This window comes from Ceratotherium simum, chromosome 38, assembly GCF_057802395.1.
Source record: "Ceratotherium simum simum isolate JZ-2026a chromosome 38, ASM5780239v1, whole genome shotgun sequence".
In the NCBI taxonomy this organism is placed as follows: domain Eukaryota; kingdom Metazoa; phylum Chordata; class Mammalia; order Perissodactyla; family Rhinocerotidae; genus Ceratotherium; species Ceratotherium simum.
In genome coordinates this window covers 8,140,965-8,158,885 of record NC_141937.1, presented here as the reverse complement: position 1 = coordinate 8,158,885, position 17,921 = coordinate 8,140,965, and the positions used below count along the sequence as shown (strand labels likewise).

The window sequence follows — 17,921 nt, the reverse complement described above, 5'->3', positions numbered from 1 at the left end:
TTGGTCTGGTGACCTCATCTCTCTGGGGTTGGGATTGTAGATGTTTGAGCTTGAGCATGTTCTACAATGTCATGTGTGGGTGTGTTAGCACACTGTGTATGGTCCTATGTTAAGTGCTCTACAGATAAACCCCATGGCAACCCAGCCAGGCAATGTGTAATGTGTTTGGGGTACTGGAACTAGAAATGGGTAGGGCGCCAATCTGGGTAGAAGAGGGCATTATCACTGGTACTTCCTTTGAGCTGCATCCAACGGGTGACTGCTGCTATTCCATTCAGCACGGCTGCTTAGTGCTTACTACCCAGGTGAACTAGAAGATCCCACTTGGAGAGCAGACACCTGATTTTTGAGGACATTTAAACCTCAAACGAAGAATAAAAAGAACCTTAAAAGCGAAATGCACACACACTCAAGTGGGGTTTGCATGAGTGAACATGATCTGTGGACATCGGAGAAGGGAGACCTAAAAATCTGTAAGTTAGTACCCAGACAGATACTTGAGAAACATTCTGGGTTGTTTCAAGTAGGGACAGGTGGTCTCATGAAGGTCGGTGACTCCTAAAAGACAGTGTGGAATGTGGAAAGTCAGGACACCTGGGTCTTGGCTCTGTCTCCAGCTAGCTGTGTGGCTTTGGTGAATCGCTTAACCTCTCTGGGCTTAGCTTTCTCATATGTAAAATTAGGGGTGGGATTAAGCCCTTTACAGTCCTATGAATGTTATCAGTGTCATTGCTGGATGGCTGCTCGGTGTGCTCAGAACAATGATAAAATAATCTTCAAGGAAAAGGAAAACAATGTTCAAAATGTGCTCTTTAAGGCCACTGACAAGTTGTTGAATTATATTTGCGATTATTTTTTATCCCAAATAGTTTGTTTGCTTCTTTATGGTTTGTTTTTAATGTTTCAATTCTTAAGAGGAAACCCCCCATCTTTTCAGGAAGTTCAGCCATCCAGAACCACTTGTTCTCTCTCAGGGCTCTGCATGGCTAATATTTTGCTGTCTTTGGTTTTGAATATGATCCAATTCATTTTTGTTCTTTCCACTTCTGTCAGAGTGATTAAAGGAACCGTAGTTCTATCTTTGGCTAACACCAAGTCCTGGTGTATTTTTATACATTTGAAGTCTAACATATTAATCATGGAAAGGGGAGTTTATAAGGTGAGAGGACTGACCACATTCCAGAATCTCTCCATATGGCTATTATATTTAATCCTTGCACCATTGTTGGGGAGGTGTCATTGTCCTGGCTTTATAGAAGCAGGACCTGACACAGGAGATGTGGCAGGACCTGCCAGAGTCCCAGACCTTTTATGGAGCCAAGTTGGGTTCAAATCCAGGGGTCTTGATTATAAATCAGCCCCCTTTCCTCCATGCAGTGCTCTAAGTTCTTGGAACAAGTCCAGGCAACATGATACCCAGATCACTCACACTTTAGAACCTGCGGGAAATCGTGTTAAACCTTCGTATTTATTTTGTTACTATTGTGATCCTCTGGACAATGTGACATTTCGTTTTATTTCGTGGTGTCAGGAACCACATTCAGCCAGACCTGCCGATGGGGAGGCTGTGCCTTCATTTGGGGGGAATGGCTCTCTGTGCTCTTGATGTGAGTGTTGCAAAATGGTCACTCAAACCTCGTCCACTCTCTTTGCGTCTTACAAAGCAAAACAGTTCCCAGGAGTTAAGTCAGAATTCAGTGCCAAGTGCAGAGCAGCTTCAGTCCAGCTCCCCAACTTGTTGCTCCTGCTCAAAGCAAGGGAGTGGATTTTCACATACATTTGACTTCCTCAGTGTGGACTTCTCTAATGTCTGAATCTCAGCCTTATCTGGTTGTCAGACACTGAGCAAAACATAGCATGATGTAAGGCAGAGACGTCTGAGCCCCCACCACACAAATATTTCAATTCATTGCTCTGGGACTGAGTCTTGGAAATTGATGTTAGAACTTTTAAATGCTTGCTTGTATGCCATGAATGTAAAAAAAAGAGTGTCTCTCTAGTGTCTCACTAGGAACCCGGCTTCAGAGCCTCTTTAAAAATAGATCGAATTGCCCTTGTTTTTCCTTTCCAGATCATTTTTCTCCCAGACGAAAAAAGGAAAGACCATTTGAGGGAAGTAGCTGCCCCATTGAAGAGAGCGTTGGCTGCTTCGTTCTCTGGGGCTGTGTGTGTGCCTCACGTGTCTGTGCTTTGCTTCTTGCTTATCCTTCCCACGACATAAGGCCAACCCGGTGGGTAGGCAAACCCACAGACATCAGTGCCACCAGCCTCCTGTCCTCACTCTTTGTCAAGCATGAAATTGTGCTGTTGTGGAAACTGGAGAAAGGAGTTTAGCCAGGCCCAAGTTTTAGTCTGGGCTGAATCTGTGATTTGCTCTGGGTACTTTAGAAAGATCTTACTTTTGTATTGTTTTTATTTCTAATATTATTTGTGCCTTCTCTTGTTTTTTGCTGAATAAGCCTCACCAGGAGAACATCCGTTTTTTTATTACTTCAAAAAACCAACCATGGCATTGTTCATTTTCCATTTCATTGATTTCTCCTCTTTATTATTTGTTGTAGTTTTTTGGATTACTTTTGGTATGCTTTTTCCAATTTGGTTGGATGCTCAGCTCAATTATTTCCAGTCTTTCTTTTTTTCTAGTATAAATATTTGAAGCTTAGATTTCCTTCCATGTGCTTTTTTGACTGTACCCAACAAGTTTTGAAATGCAGATTTTAATTATTATTCTGTTCTCAGTTTGTTTCCATTATTATTTTTTCTTTGACTCATGATTTATTTAGAGACTTGTTTTAAAATTTCAAATGTATGTTGATGTTTTTGTCTTTTAATTGTCAACTTCTAATTTAACTTTGGTGTGGTCAGAGAATGTGGTCTATATGGTACTGATTCTTTGAATTTTATTGAAACTTGCTTTTTGGCCCTCGAAGAGGTTTATAAACGTTTCATACATGCTTCAGAAGAATATGCAGTCTTTAGCCCATAGGTGCAGGGTTTTATAGATGACCGATATTTGAAGCTTGTCATTTGTGCTGTTAAAATATTCAAGATGTTAATTAACTTTCCATCTGCTTGGTCTATCGAGAATAATTAAAGAGTATTGAAATTTGCCACTATGTTGGTGAATTTATCAGTTTCTCCCACTATTTCCAACAGATTTTTTTTTTTGAGGAAGATTAGCCCTGTGCTAACATCTGTTGCCAATCTTCCTCTTCTTTTTTCTTTTTTTTCTCCCCAAAGCCCCAATACATAGTTGTGTATCATAGTTGTAGCTCCTCTCTGTGGGACGCTGCCTCAGCATGGCTTGATGAGCGGTGAGTAGGTCCGTGCCCAGGATCTGAACCTGTGAATCCCGGGCCACTGAAGTGGAATGCACAAACTTAACCACTATGCCACTCAGCCAGCCCTCTCCAGCAGATTTTAAAAGTTATGTACATGAGGCAATTTTATTGGATACATGTACATACAAATTTAGAATTTTTAAAATCTACATAGTGAATTAAACCTTTTATTATAGTATAGGGACCCTATCTAAAATCCATGATGTATATTGTCTTAATGTCTGTTTTTTCTGATATTAACATAGCTACTCCAGTTTTCTTTTAGTTAATATTTGCCTGCTATATCTTTTGTTATCCTTTCTTTCCTAACTTCCCATATTCTAATAGTTTAGATGTGTCTGATAAAATGCATATAACTTGACTGCTTTTAACTAGTGTGGTTAGTCTCTTTACATTTATTGTGGTAATTGATATATTGGGCTTGTTATACTATATGTTTTTTCTGTCTTGTTCTTTCTTTGTTATTTTTCCTCCCTTTAAAAAATGATTTTTTAATTTGTTTTTCTTATTCTATTTTATTCCTTCCTTTATTAGTTTGGAATTGAGATCTTTATATTTCAATTCTTTTAGTGATTACCCTTGAAATTTTACTAAGTTTACTTAACAGAGTCTAAATTTAGTACCTCGACCTTCTCCTAAACAATTTAGGAGTCTTAAACACTTTCAGTCAGTCACTCACCCTCCTGCGTTGCAGGCATTAGTAGCCAATATTCTAGGTCTGTCCTTTTATTGTTAATTTATGGCTTTTGTGTAGATCACGTATGCTCAGGTTTATATTTACACTTCCTCTGCTCATTATTGCATTCGGTATCTCATTTTCCCCCTTCCTTTTGTTGTTAATCCTTAAAAATTTTCTTTAGTGTGTATCTGTAGGTGGTAAATATTCTCAGTTTTTGTTTATATGGAAATGTCTGTATTTCACCATTATTCTTGAAAGAGCTTTGCTAGGTAAATAGTTCTGTGTTGCCAATTATTTTTCCTCAGCCCTTTGAAGATGTTAGTTCTGTCTTGTAGTCTTTTGAGAAGTCTGTTGTCAGTCTCACTGTCCTTTTCTCTTGGGTTGTGTCTAGGTGGGTATTTCTTTTATTTATCCAGCTGTTTATACCTTGCCTCTAAAAGACATCTGGCGTGTAATAGGCACTCAATAAATATTTGTTGAATGAACTAATGGTTATATTTACTTTAACTGTGAATTCTGGTTCTTTAGTAAGTTCTGGAAAATTCTCAGCCACTCTCTTCAATGTTGCCTTTTCCTTTCTCTGTTCCTTCTTTCTGAGATTCTAATTAGACATAAGTTGGACCTTCTTTTTCTTTTGTTTTTCCTTTTTTTGTGCCTGTGAGGAAGATTGGCCCTGAGCTAACATCTGCCAATCCTCGTCTTTTTGCTGAGGAAGACTGGCCCTGGGCTAACATCCATGCCCATCTTCCTGCATTTTATATGGGGCGCCTCCACAGCATGGTTTGCCTAGTGGTGCGTTGGTGCATGCCTGGGATCCAAACCAGTGAACCCCGGGCCGCCACAGTGGAGCGCGTGCACTTAACCGCTTGCGCCACTGGGCCGGCCCCCTGGACCTGCTTTTTCTATCCTTCGTGATTCTTAATCTCTCTTTCATATTTCCCAGTTTCATATCCACGTAGATGGTCTAGATATTTTTTCAGACCTATCTTCCAGATCACTGCCTTTCTATTCAGCAGTGTCAAAACTGCCTTTTACTCCGTCGAGTTTTTTATTTCAACAATTATCTTTTTTATTTATGAAAGTTGTATTTGTTATCTTTCAAATGCACCTGGTCATTTATTGGTAGTCTCTTACCTCTTGCTCGTTTTTGGGTTTCCATTTTTCAATTTCTTTAAAGGTTTTATGTAAAATTAGTCTCTATTTTGAATCTGATAATTATGCTACCTGAAGCCCTTGGTGTTCTAAATCTCTCGTTTTTTGTTTGTCATTTGTTGGGTGTTTGGTGATTGTCGATTGTGAGCTCCTGGCTGGTTGACCTTCTCTGTGGGAAACCTGGCCACCTCCAGTGAGGATTTGCATTTGCTTCTCTCTGAGCTGGGGGACATTACTGACCTAGAATAACTCTCTCCCTTCCTGGAAGAATCTACAACAGCTGAATTTGTTGTTGTTGTTTGTTTGTTTGTTTGTTTTATTAGAGGTGTGTGATTTTCCTTTACTTCCTGAAATACCCACAATTCAACAAAAATTATATTTTATGCTGAATCTTATTTTTTAGCAAGAGTCTCTCAAAGTGGTCCTTTCTGACAAAAGTGTTTTAATAGTTTAACAGTTTTCTAATTTAATGGAGTGAAAGCCCAACCCTAATAAGTGACCAGTCACCGCACTAGGTGTCTGTGCCTTGGTCTAGGCAGCAGAATGGCCAGGCAGATCCATGCAGCAACGTTTGTATGGACCCCAGAACACCACCAAGAAAAAAATGTACAAAAGGAATGAGAATATGAAAGGGCGTTTCCTGCTTCTTTCTGACAGCTAATATATTGACTTATCAGCTACAGTTTAATCAAAATTTATTTAGCATTTACTATATGCTAGGCACTGGGCAAGGCTGGGGATACAAAGGTGGGTAAGGTTCTTTCTCTGACAAGCTCAAGGCCTGGCAGGGAGATTTGCCCTGAGACAATAACGTGGTGAGAGTGGTGACAGGTGTGGTGAAGGGATGCCTTCTTCTGATTGACTGGGGGTGACTCAAGCAGAATGTGCACTGACCTTGAGCTCAGTCTCAGAGGACAAGGAGTCCAAGAGGAATGCATGAGGAAAAGGATGTTCCATTCTCAGATTCTCTCGTCTGCATCATCATTTTATCTGTAGCCGTTTATTAAGTGCCCTCTGGAGCAGTGGCTGGTGGGCATGTCTGTGACCCACCCGCAGAGATTTGGAATCAAAAGATTGGGGTGGGGTTCAGGAATCTTTGTTTTTCACAAGCATGTAAGGTCCATGCAGGGGGTCCATGGACCACATCTGGAGACATGCTGGGTGTTTATGAGGAGTGAGACAAGAGTATCGTGAGTGGAACACCCTTATGTGTGGTTGAAGCAAGAGCCAGTTCACCCAAACACACTCTGTGGACCTTGGGATGGAGGCATCATCCTTTTACCTCAAGGCAGGAGTCCCAGATCTTATCTGATGAAAGACCTGCTGCTGTATTTGCAGAAAGCTTGGGGCTCTCCAGAGATGGGCAACTGATGATAAATCTTATAATCGATTGGGTTGGGGTGCCCACAGCTGAACTACACTCCCTGGGAACCTTGGCAAACCTTAGAGTGGAGCTTTGGGCAAAGGCAGGGGCACAAGCGAATGGGATATCCAACAGATGTGGCATGGATGTCTGTACTTGGTGATGGATGGGTTGAAGATTCTTGGCAGAAGGCAGTTTAGTATAATAGAAAGAATATATGTACTTCTCCTTTGGGGTCAGAGAGATCTGGGCCTAAATCCCAGCTCCTCTGTATTTCAACTCCAAGGGTAAGATACAGAATCTGCCTGAACCTCAGTTTCCTCAGCTCTAGAATGGGCATAATAACACCTATCTCTGTGATTGGTCTGATGTGTGCATGCAAAGTGCCTGTCTTTGTGCCTGGCCATTAGTGATGCTCAGAAAAATTGGTTTCTCTTCACATGTAAAGCGTCTTGAGCTGGGTAGGAGTTGGGGAGGGAGAGAGGGAATGAGTGGTGGGCCAGATTTGACCCTAGAGCTGTAGTTTGCTGACTTCTGGTCTAGCATAATAAATCACTAATAAACTTGCCTTAAATATAAAAAAAAAAAAAATCTCTTGGGCACTAGTTTTCCCTTAAGGGAGAGAATACCCTGTACTTTCCCTCCAAGACACACAGCTAGGTTATATTTCCCAGCCTCCCTTGCAGCTAGTGGGGCCATGTGATGGAGTCCTGGACAGTGATGATGTTGAGAGAAGTAATGTGTGACACTGCCAGGCCTGGAGCCAGAATACCTTCCTCCTCGAAATCCCCCTCTCTTCCTTTCTTCCCTCACCTGCCGGCAGAGAACCCTGAAGCCCTGAAAGATAGTGGAGTCGTTAGATGGAAAGAGATCTGTTCCTGAAAGCCTGCAGGGAGAGGAACCCCCATCTTCCTCCCCTCCAGCTCTTCTGCATGGGAATGTGAAATTAATGAGCAGTAAATTTTCTTATTTGAAGCCACTGAGATTTTGGGGATTCTTTGTTGCAACTCTTACTGTGGGCCTACCCTGACTAAGACAGCATTTTAGTATATTTCCTATAATCTGCAGGCACCTGATAAAATGGTGAGGAAGCTGCTTCCTTCAAGCCAATCTTCCCCTTGGTCTGCATACAAGGCCCCCATGACCCTGCCCGCTGGCATCCACAGCCCTGCAGGCCTCTTGCATCCCCAGACATCCAGTATTCCAGCCCCTCTGGGGCATGCCCAGCTGTCCTCCCTGCGCTCTCAGACATGCTGTTTCCTTTTCTCAAGATATCTTTCCTCTTTCTTCATGAGGCCGTGCTATTTTTTACCTAAAGACGCAACTAAGAGTTACCTATTCCAGAAATACCTTCCATGACCCTTCCCCCACCCACCTGCCACCACCCGGGAGGTGTCTGGTGTCCTTCCTCTGCCTAACCACCCTCACTGTGTGCTGATTGTGTGCACAATGAAATTACATGGCGTTTAATAAGTACTTGTGATGAAATTACAGGAATTTTATTAAATTTTGTGGTTAAATTAATGAGTGAACAAGAAAAGGATCGAGTGACAAATTTGACACTTTTTATAATTCTGGCTAGGCCAACCCTGAAATTGACCTTCATAGATTAAAATAAGCTCTTCTCCCCAACAGTGCCGCTACTGCTGCTGCCGCCTTTTTTTTTTTTTTTTTGCATTAATTCTACATATTAATTTAGAGAAAACGGACATTTCAACAGTTTTGATATATTGAACATGATATATTCGATATAATTTGAATATGATGTATTGCTGCATATTCTTAGGCATTATTCAGTTTCTCTCAGCAGTGTCTTGTAGTTTTCAGTTTGAATGTCTTACACAAATTTCCCTAGTTTTACTCCAGGTATTTGTTGTTTTAGTGATACCATTGCACAGTGCCGCTTCTTAATGACAAACGCAAAGGCCTTGCGTCTCCCTCCTCACACCCACGTCTGATAAATCATCTGTGGCCTCTGGAGCAGAAGGACAACAGACCACGCCCCGACCCCGGTCTGCATGTGGGTTCTGTCGTCCTCAGGATTCTAATTTGGGAGATGCGACCTGGAACATGAAAGGAACAGGAAGGAATAGAACTGTTGGCTCTTTGGGGCCATAATTCTTATGTGCTGATGTCCATCGTACAGAAGAGGATTTTCTCAGCTGTCCCGGTGCTTTGTGGTACATCTGTGTTGTCAACCAAGCCGCGCTCCAGGAGCAACGGGGCACAGGTGCAGGGCTGGGGGTCAGTGAGGGCCACATGGGGGCCTGGCTCCCAACAGTCCAGAGGCACAGTGGTGAGCCCCACGAGGCAATGGAGGGAGAACAATGCCTGCCCACCTTCCAAAGCAAAGTAAAACCTTTCCAACAGTTTTCCTCATTTTTTTTTTCTTTCTTAAACCATAACCAAGAAAGGAAGTTTCTTTCTATTCTGGGAGGAAAAGACAAAGTTCCTTAAGGTTCTTGGTGTAGCTTTTGAGAATGACAAATGACTGGCGAGCATGGCAAATGATGGTTATGCCATTTTATCTGGGCGAGAGATCAGTAACATGGCTTTGAAGGATTGCTGCGCTCTTCTATTTTCTGTACTTGTAATAGAACAAGGTAAGTTTCGGGCTGGTACTTGTTTAATAATGGAGAAAAACAGTGAGGGATGCAGTTTAGGGGCCTATAAGAAGGTGAATAAATAAATGTGATTCAAAAAAATCCGTTTAAATTGTGCGGATAGTACGGGCCCCGTGCAGCACATCTCTCAAAGTGTGAGACTGATTCAGCAGTTTAACTTTAAAAACTATGTTAGGGGAAATTAAAAATGAAAGTCAGGGAATGAGCATGGCGATTATTGTTGAATATTTCCTAAAAGCTTAGATCCTAGTCTCTGATTAATCAATGAAGCAAACGTTGTGGTGGGAAGGGTACAGTCCAAGACTCAGGAACCCTGTCACAGGTTACTGGAGCAACTGGGGGCCACGAGCAGCATCTGGGTCCTCTATTTCCTTGTCAGAGGAAGGCAGTCAATTGTCCGTTGATTCCCAAGGTTCCTCCGTCTCATTCTACGGCTGAGTTGTTTTCAGGCCCCTGACGTTTAATTCCTGACCCTGAACTCAGGGTTGCCATATCCATGCGAGCAGGAAGGTGTCTTGGGATGAAGCTACTTAAAACCTCCGAGGTGTTAGTTTCTGAGAATCAGGATGGATTCTTCCCACAGGACAACCCTGTTCCTGGCTGTGAATGATGTCCACAGGAGGAGAGGGGAATGGAACAGATGAGGGTCGCTGGCACTCTGGAGCAGGTACCCATCCTGACTTCTTGAACATGTGCTCCAGACTCTAGGGCCTCACGGAGAATCTGAGGAGGGAACATGCCATAGGTCACCCACATAATGCAAACCACCTGAGGGAGGCAGGGTGGGTGCAAGACTGGACTTCAGAAACAGAGGTGATTATTCTGCTATCAAACCCAGTCTTATGAGGCAGATGACCTTCCTGTAGGATTGTTATAGGGCAGGAGCAGGGGAGGTGACCAAGTGACAGGTGAGTCTCTGACTTTCCATTTTAACAGCGATCACTGGGACTATAAAGTTGAGACAGTAATATGGAAAAGCGAACCAGAGCTTCCCAACGCAGTCCATACTCACACCTTTGGCCTCAGTTATCTGATTATTAACACTTAAACATTAAACTTAACATTTAACTTAAATGTTAAAGCATTTAAGGATTTTAAAGTAATTTTGACAGGATTGCATCTGTTTAGGGGGTATATAACATTTCTTTTATGGATTTTGTGGTTAACTTCTGTTGTATTTATTTGTAATAAAACCTAAAAATAAGTGTGGGAGACTGTGTTTTCTTAGAAAATAGTTCAGAGAGGAAATTCGGACACTTCTAATAATGTGAGAATTTAGATACCCACCTTCTCATGGGGGTTTCCTGTTCCTGTGCAGATAACAGCAAACCAGGAATCTTGCTCTCCTCACTCAAATGATTGGAGAGTTTTTCTTCTTGGGTTGGTTTCACCTATTTTAGCAGTTGTATGTTGAAATATAATTTTTTAATTTTTCTTGATTTCATAATGAAGAAATAGGAGTTTCACAGTGAGACTTAAATTAGTATAGCATAGTATGGAATGGAGTTTTATTTTATATGGAATGAATTTTTATTTTATTACTGCTTGTGTGACGTGGAGGCAGATTTGGTAAAATGGTGATTTTCTATGAAATGCCATTAGCACAGTGGTGTCCAGCATGAGAGACCTAAGTAAGGCCTTTATAGGAGTTAGATGGAGCGAGAGCCTTGGCAGATCCTGCTGGCCAGAAGAAAGGAAACAAAACAGATGCCACCCTGATTCTCAGGACGATGGGATCCAGGAGACAGTTTGGTGTTAAGAAAATGCGATGGCTTTAAAAGTTTTCGCTGTTAGTATTTAGGAGTTGGAACCCGCATGGTTCATGAGCTAAGGAGGCTGAGGGTACGACAGCCCTCCTGAGAGAAGGCAGAGCATCGTTATCTGGACTGCACTTACATAAAGCAGCATGGACCGGCTCCCAGCTGTGTGATGAAGGCTTCCTCCAAGAGTACAGCTCCTTTCGTACATGCTCTCCTCATCCTTTCTGCTTGACAGTGTCTCACATCTCAGACGCCTTTTTCAGTTGTTGCTTATGCCCTGCGTACGCACAGAGTGGCTCTGATTTCACGAAGCTCCTGCCAACTGGAAGCGTCTGCAGCCGACAGCACAAGATGAAAGACAACACGTGTGTCTCAAGTCCCTGGGGAGGGACGCAGTAAACTGATGCCTCTGAGACATAAACAGAAGGGATTAGGCGCCAGAATCGCCTATTCTGAAGATCGAGTGTCGCACATTTATGAGGATTAAGGGATTATGGAGAAAACTGTGTGTACGTTTAATATAAGTGATTTTTTAAAAATGAGGTTTTGCAGACACCTATTGAGAAATCAGTTCCCTTTCATTGTTCTCAAACGAGTGTTCCCAAGCAAACACTCATAGGGAAGCCACATGGATAATTACAAATATTAAAGAGCCACGGTGGAGGAGAAAATTAAATTGAAACTAATTAAAATTAATTTGGCATCAAATTTTTAAAAATCCAGTAAGGAAATAAATTTCGGAGTTTCTGTAAAGGAAATTGTTCTGAGACTCTTTCCCACAGAGGTTCTTGATCTTTCTGTATCTTAGCAATTTGGTAATGATGTGACAAATTTATCTGAGACCTCCTTTTGTCAGCCCCCCAGCATCCCTGTGGGATTGCTCTGATCCCCTATGCAGTGTGTCTAGGGCACATACAGAAGAATTTTTTTTTTAAACTAAACCAAGTCAAGTACATCACAAAACCAAATACAACTGCCTTTGTATTTATCTGCTCTGTAGATAATTAGATCATGACCATTTATCATTGCAAAATTCTGTGAAGAAATGACCAAATTTTAGATCCGAACTGGTTTAGTGTGGCCTATCTCTAAGGCAAATAAGTGGCTCAGAACATAGGCTTACTAGTTGTGTGAATATGGAAAGATTGCTTAGTTTGAGATTTTTCTGAGCTCAGGTTCTTACAAAAAGGAATGATAGCTGTTGTGTGGAGCTGATGGGAGGCTTATCTACATAACGCATACAAAGTGCTTATCGTGTTGTCTGGCCCATCACAGATGCTAATTGTGATGATTGTAGTTGTTGATGACAGATATTGAGGTAATGACTCAGAGAGGCAGCTTGGGTCTGGGATCCAGGTGTGATGGCAAACCCCTAGGGCGGAGGGAAGCTTTTGTTGGGCAGGGCACCAAGATTCCAGACTCAGGAACGTGGAGGGATCCCCTCTTTGGAGCTGGGATAGCTGGAGCTTAGTAGTAAAGACCCAGGATAGAAGGTCAGAGCTCAAGTTTGGCAAGACTCCCCAAGCCTCCATTTCTTCAGTCACGACTGGAATTAACAATCCGTCCTATCCAGATGGCTCTGAAGGCTGCCTGAGATGACACGCTTAGAGAAGGCGCTCAGCACACGCTGATATCCTCCATCTTGCTCTTTGTCACTAGACGTGGCTCCCAAGTCCTCAGCGTGCCTGGTCTGATCTGGGGATGCTGGACCCAGATTGATTGCCTCAGACCCCACACTGTTCTGACTGCAGACGAAGCAGAGAGACGCTGGGATAGGGCTTTGTTTTTTTGTGTGTGTGAGGAAGATCAGCCCTGAGCTAACATCCGTGCTAATCCTCCTCTTTTTGCTGAGGAAGACCGGCTCTGAGCTAACATCTATTGCCAATCCTCCTCCTTTTTTCCCCAAAGCCCCAGTAGATAGTTGTATGTCATAGTTGCACATCCTTCTAGTTGCTGTATGTGGGACGCGGCGTCAGCATGGCCAGAGAAGCGGTGTGTTGGTGCGGGCCCGGGATCCGAACCCGGGCCGCCAGTAGCGGAGCGCGCGCGCGCTTAACCGCTAAGCCACAGGCCGGCCCTGGGATAGGGCTTTGGACTCTCCTAAACCATGGCTGGCTAGACAGCTGTGGCGCTGCAGGGCGTGGACAGGGTGCCTGGCAGCATCTTAAGATGCTTTTACTCGCATTGTGCATAAAAGAGAGAAAAGCATCAGCTCTCCTGATTAAAGGAGAGCTTTAATTATGGTTGTTTTATTTGCTGCTGCTTGGGGGAAGGAAGCGCTGTTGGAGGTAATTGGGGGCGCCATTGTCCTAGCAGATTATAAGCTCTTTGAGGACAGGACTGTGCGTTACTCAGGTTTGTGTTGCGTCCTCCACCCTGCTCCCTGCAGTGCCAGCCACAATGCCTTGCAAAATAAATGTTTTCTCTTAATCTTCCTAAAGTATCCCTCTGATCGTGTCCCTTCCTGCACTAAGGCTTCCATTGCCTACTGGGTCGCGTAGGGAGCCTGGGCTTGTAACCGAGGTCCTTCACAGCCTTGCCCAGCTTTCCTCTCGACCTCTTGTTGCTCCCGCCCAGTTTGAGTGACCCGTTGGACGCGGCTCTAGGAAGGGGACGAGCCCAGGCATGACAGCTCTGTGAGTCAGCCCAGTGTGGCTGCCAGGCCACCATGAGCAGGGCTGAGCCCCTTGTCATCCTGGAGGTCTCCTTGTGCCTGGAAACCACCTTCTGGAGGCCGGGGTTTCCTCCAAGCTGGAGTCAGCCTCAGGTCTGCCTTGTCACCACAGCTGTGTCGCATCCCAAGAGAGGACCTAGAGAGGGAGAGGGATCCTAGAGCAGAATCCAAAGGACAGAGGAGGCCGATAGAACACAGTGCATGAATAAAGTAGCCCACAGGAGATGCTTTCACCGCCCACTCCTCATTAGAGAAGGGACTTGAGTGCGCTGGAGACGAGACTGCCGGAACCAGCGCAAACTGGACGGCTCTGTCCCTTGAACATCCCTTGACCCTTTCTTCTCTGTTCCCTTGATTGTCCTTTTCTCTTTGCTTCTGCCTCCCTTCTAGCAAGATCCCATGTCCCCATGGAATTGTCCTGCTCATCTGAACCAGAAAACTATCGCCCGCTTCTGGACTCTGATAGCACTTGGTTCTTCATCATCTTCATCACAATAGCTAGCATTTATTGAGCGCTTACTCTAGGCGTGATGCATTGCATAATATCTCATTTAATCCTTCCACAATCCTGTGATATGTAAATACTATCGTCCATTTTACGTGAAAAAAAAGCCCTGAAGCATAGAAAGGGTAGTTATGCAACTTGCTCAAAATCACACAGCTACTAAGTGACAGAATCAAGATTTGATCCAGGAGTTTTCTGCAACGCACAACCTCTTACCCACTGCTCTGATTCTGTGGCCTGAATAGTCCCATGGTTAGATTTATTCTACCTTCTCCACTCTGTCACAAGCTGCTTCAAGGCAAGAACAGTGACTCGGACACCTTTGACCTCTCCTCAAAGGATGTAGGAGACCCAATGCCTCTTACCTTGTAGAGTCAGTGCCCGTTTGTTGTTGGAATCCATTGGGTTCATCTACAGATTGGCTTTTAATTTCTTATTAACAATGTTCCTGCGAGGGTCTGAGCTGAACGATACTGTTGGAACGGGTGTGTTCTGTGGCTTCAGGGAACGGGTTGCAGCCAAGGAGAGTCCTTGGTAAATAATGGAGGACAGCCAGAAGTACACACGGTAGCCCTCTGGCCTCGGTGGAGAATGTGCTTCTTCTCTGACCACTTGGGATAGCAGCCTGGCACCTGTCTGCCTACTGTCACCTCACTAGGGTCCATATGGATCTGGGAGGGGTTACTGTCCCCAGTCGCTCAGAGGGGGCACACACCTCCACCCCTGCCTTCTCCCCATCCCCTTTCTGAGTGAGGGATTTTGAAAAGAACTAAAATATCATTCTGACATGAAGCTCTCTCCTTCGCGTTTTGTTTTTCACAAGCACCATATAATCCCTCAATAAATCTGGACAGCAAAATATTCCCTAAAGGTGCTGTGGTTGGAAAGGAACCAGGCTCGTGCCTATATTCTAGTTGGGTCACTAAGACAACTTGCCTCATATTTTTGGGCAGTTTGCTACGGCCATGTCATATCACAGTTTGCTTGTCCTGTCATGAGAATCTGGCCTCAGAGAAAATACCAAAAGTCTCCCCCGCCACCCCCTGAAATCTGAGAAATAAACACATAGCAGTGATGGTGGGGCAGTAATTGTGAATACTGAGATTCAGGTTGGGGTTGAGGGAAATTTGGGCTAAATTGCTCTATATATTGAGCAATCCAGTTCTCTTCACACTGAATAGACACTAAAATTTAATCTATGAAAGTAGCTTAATATCCAATAGACACAAAAAACCATACTGTAATATACTACATATAACCTTATAGTTATTAATACAAATTTCCTGCTTAGAAACTTATTTTCTTCTTAATTACCAGAAAACATTAAAACATAGTAAATAGTCAACTCATTTAATTCTCACACACCCTGTGAGGCGTGTGCTGTTATCCTCCGTTTGTAGAGGAGGAAAGTAAGGTACAGAGAGATTAAGTGACTTGCCCCAGGTCTGGAGCTGCACTATGGGAGAACTGGAAAAGATATTTTCCATGTCTGAACCAACAAGAGATTAATTGATATCTCTAGAATAAGAAAAGGACTTCTCTGTAAATCAACAAAAAGAGAGTCTTGTAGAATTGACAAAGGATATAGACAGTTTTCATGAAAAGAAACCCAAAGAGCATTAAGCATAGGAAAACAATGCAGATTCATTCATAATCAGAGAAATGCAAATTCAAACAGCAAGACAGCACTTTATACTTGTTAGACTGCTAGAAACTAAAAAGCCCAGTTTGGCCAAGAGTTGGTAGGTTGCGGGTCAACTGCTGGAGGGCATGTAGAGCTATTCTCAAGAACAGTCTGGAACCACCGGTGCAAATTAGGAGTCCACATACATATACTGTGACCTAGCAATTCCACTCCTATGCATAAATTCCAAAGGAAATTTTCAACTTATCCATCAGGAGGCAGGTACGTTCACTGCAGCATTATTTGGGTGGCAGGGAGTTGGAGGCAATCTGGGAGAGAGGAAATGTCAAATGCAGTGGATACGCCCACGCAGCAGTTGGAAATGATGGATTAGGTGTTCACAGAGCATCATGGTTGGTCCATAAAGCATAGGGCTGAATTAAAAAGTAAGAGACAGAATGAGGTATACGACACAATACCATTTACATAAAATTAAAAATATGTGCACACAAACAATGCAGATTCTGCAAGAATACAAACAAAAAGATATGCCTTAACATGTCAGGATGGTTCCTTTGTGGGGATGGGGTAGGAATAGGAATAGGGGTAAGAGAGAATAAATAAATAAAATAAGATAGGGGTCTTGTATAACCAATGATTATAATACATTATAATTAACTCAACCTTCTGCCCTTGAGGTTCAAAAGAGAGAAAGAGATAACACGAAGGAAATCGATTTTTTTTTGCCAAAGACCCTATGGATCTGTAAGACGCCTTAGAAACCACCCCAGCCCCTGGCCTATGGAATGGATTGGCCTATAATCTAGAAATACAGATAGGATCTAGATCAGTGGATTTCAAACCGTAGTTTGGCAATCCCAGGCATAGCAGCCCCTGCCCCCTTCAGCAGAGTAATTCTACTTTAATCAGTTTTATTTTGGTGTTAAGATTCTGTTTTGTTTTTTAAGAGGGGAGCCGGAGTTCTGCTTCTAAAATAATGTTTGAAAAATCACAGGATAAATATTCCCCAGTGTCCCTTCCAGATCTAAAATTCTATATTTTCATCAAAACAACCAACTTAACTAAAAATGTTTTAAAACTCGGAGCTTGAAATGTCAGCTCCATGTGTGATTGTATGGAAAATATTATCTTGGGAAGGTGTTGGGAACTTTCTCTTCCTAATGTTCGTTCAGCTTCTTTGTGGCAAACTTCGGTGTACAGTGAAACATCATTTAAAGTAAACCTATGCATGGATTTGCAGCTTGTGGACTAAACATGTCCTAAGTGTGCTGATAGTGCAGATTTCTTCCACCCCTTGTGGCAGCTAACCTGAGACTTCCCCAGAGCTCTTTACCTGTGAGAGCCAAGACAGCACTGGAAGACAGTGGACAGAGGATTTCAGCGGGCGCCTGGGGATGCTGTGTCCTCCCGTGGAGACCACTGCAGCACAGATGGAAGGCCTTTCCCGAACATGTCATGTGGAAGATGTTTCTCAGTTTCCATCTCAGAAGTCTAATATGAAATGTAATAATTCAGTCATCAAATCTAGTAGTATATTCCCAATATTGCCTTTTAGGTAATCCATAGTTTTTATTATGCTTTTATGTGTTCTCAGACACAGAATTTCAGGCATTGCTTTTGTCTTCAAAGATCATATAATCTTCCTGGTTAGGAGGAGAGAGGTAGCAGATATTGTTTGAAATCTTCTAGGGGACTGGGTTCTGGAAGTCATATGACTAGGCAAATCTCCTGTCATCACTTTCCTCTTGTTGTTTGTTTTTTTTTTGGTGAGGAGATCAGCCCTGTGCTAAGATCTGCCAATCCTCCTCTTTTTTTGCTGAGGAAGACTGGCCCTGGGCTAACATCCATGCCCATCTTCCTCCACTTTATATGGGACGCTGCCACAGCATGGCCTGACAAGCAGTGCGTCACTGCGCCTGGGATCCGAACCGGCGAACCCCGGGCCACCCCAGCAGAGCGCGTGCACTTAACCGCTTGTGCCACCGGGCCAGCCCCCACTTCCCTTTTTAATTTGCCCTTTTCCGTTGTCTCTACGTTCTTTAGTGAGGTACTGTTTTCCTCGGAGTTCCCCAGAAAGCAGAGCTTGGCACAAGGGTGAATGTGCTGTTTAGCTTCTTAGGGAGCAGAATTGGGGCAAGGAGCATGAGGTGGGGAGAAGAGAGTAGACCGCCTCACCAT

General features: G+C 43.3%; 1 protein-coding gene across 1 annotated transcript in view; it reads left to right on the top strand.

Moving 5' to 3' along the window:
- SLC22A3 (solute carrier family 22 member 3) overlaps nt 1-17,921 on the top strand; it is a 95,373-nt gene that overhangs the window by 1,680 nt on the left and 75,772 nt on the right. The gene's annotated exons all lie outside the window — the stretch shown is intronic.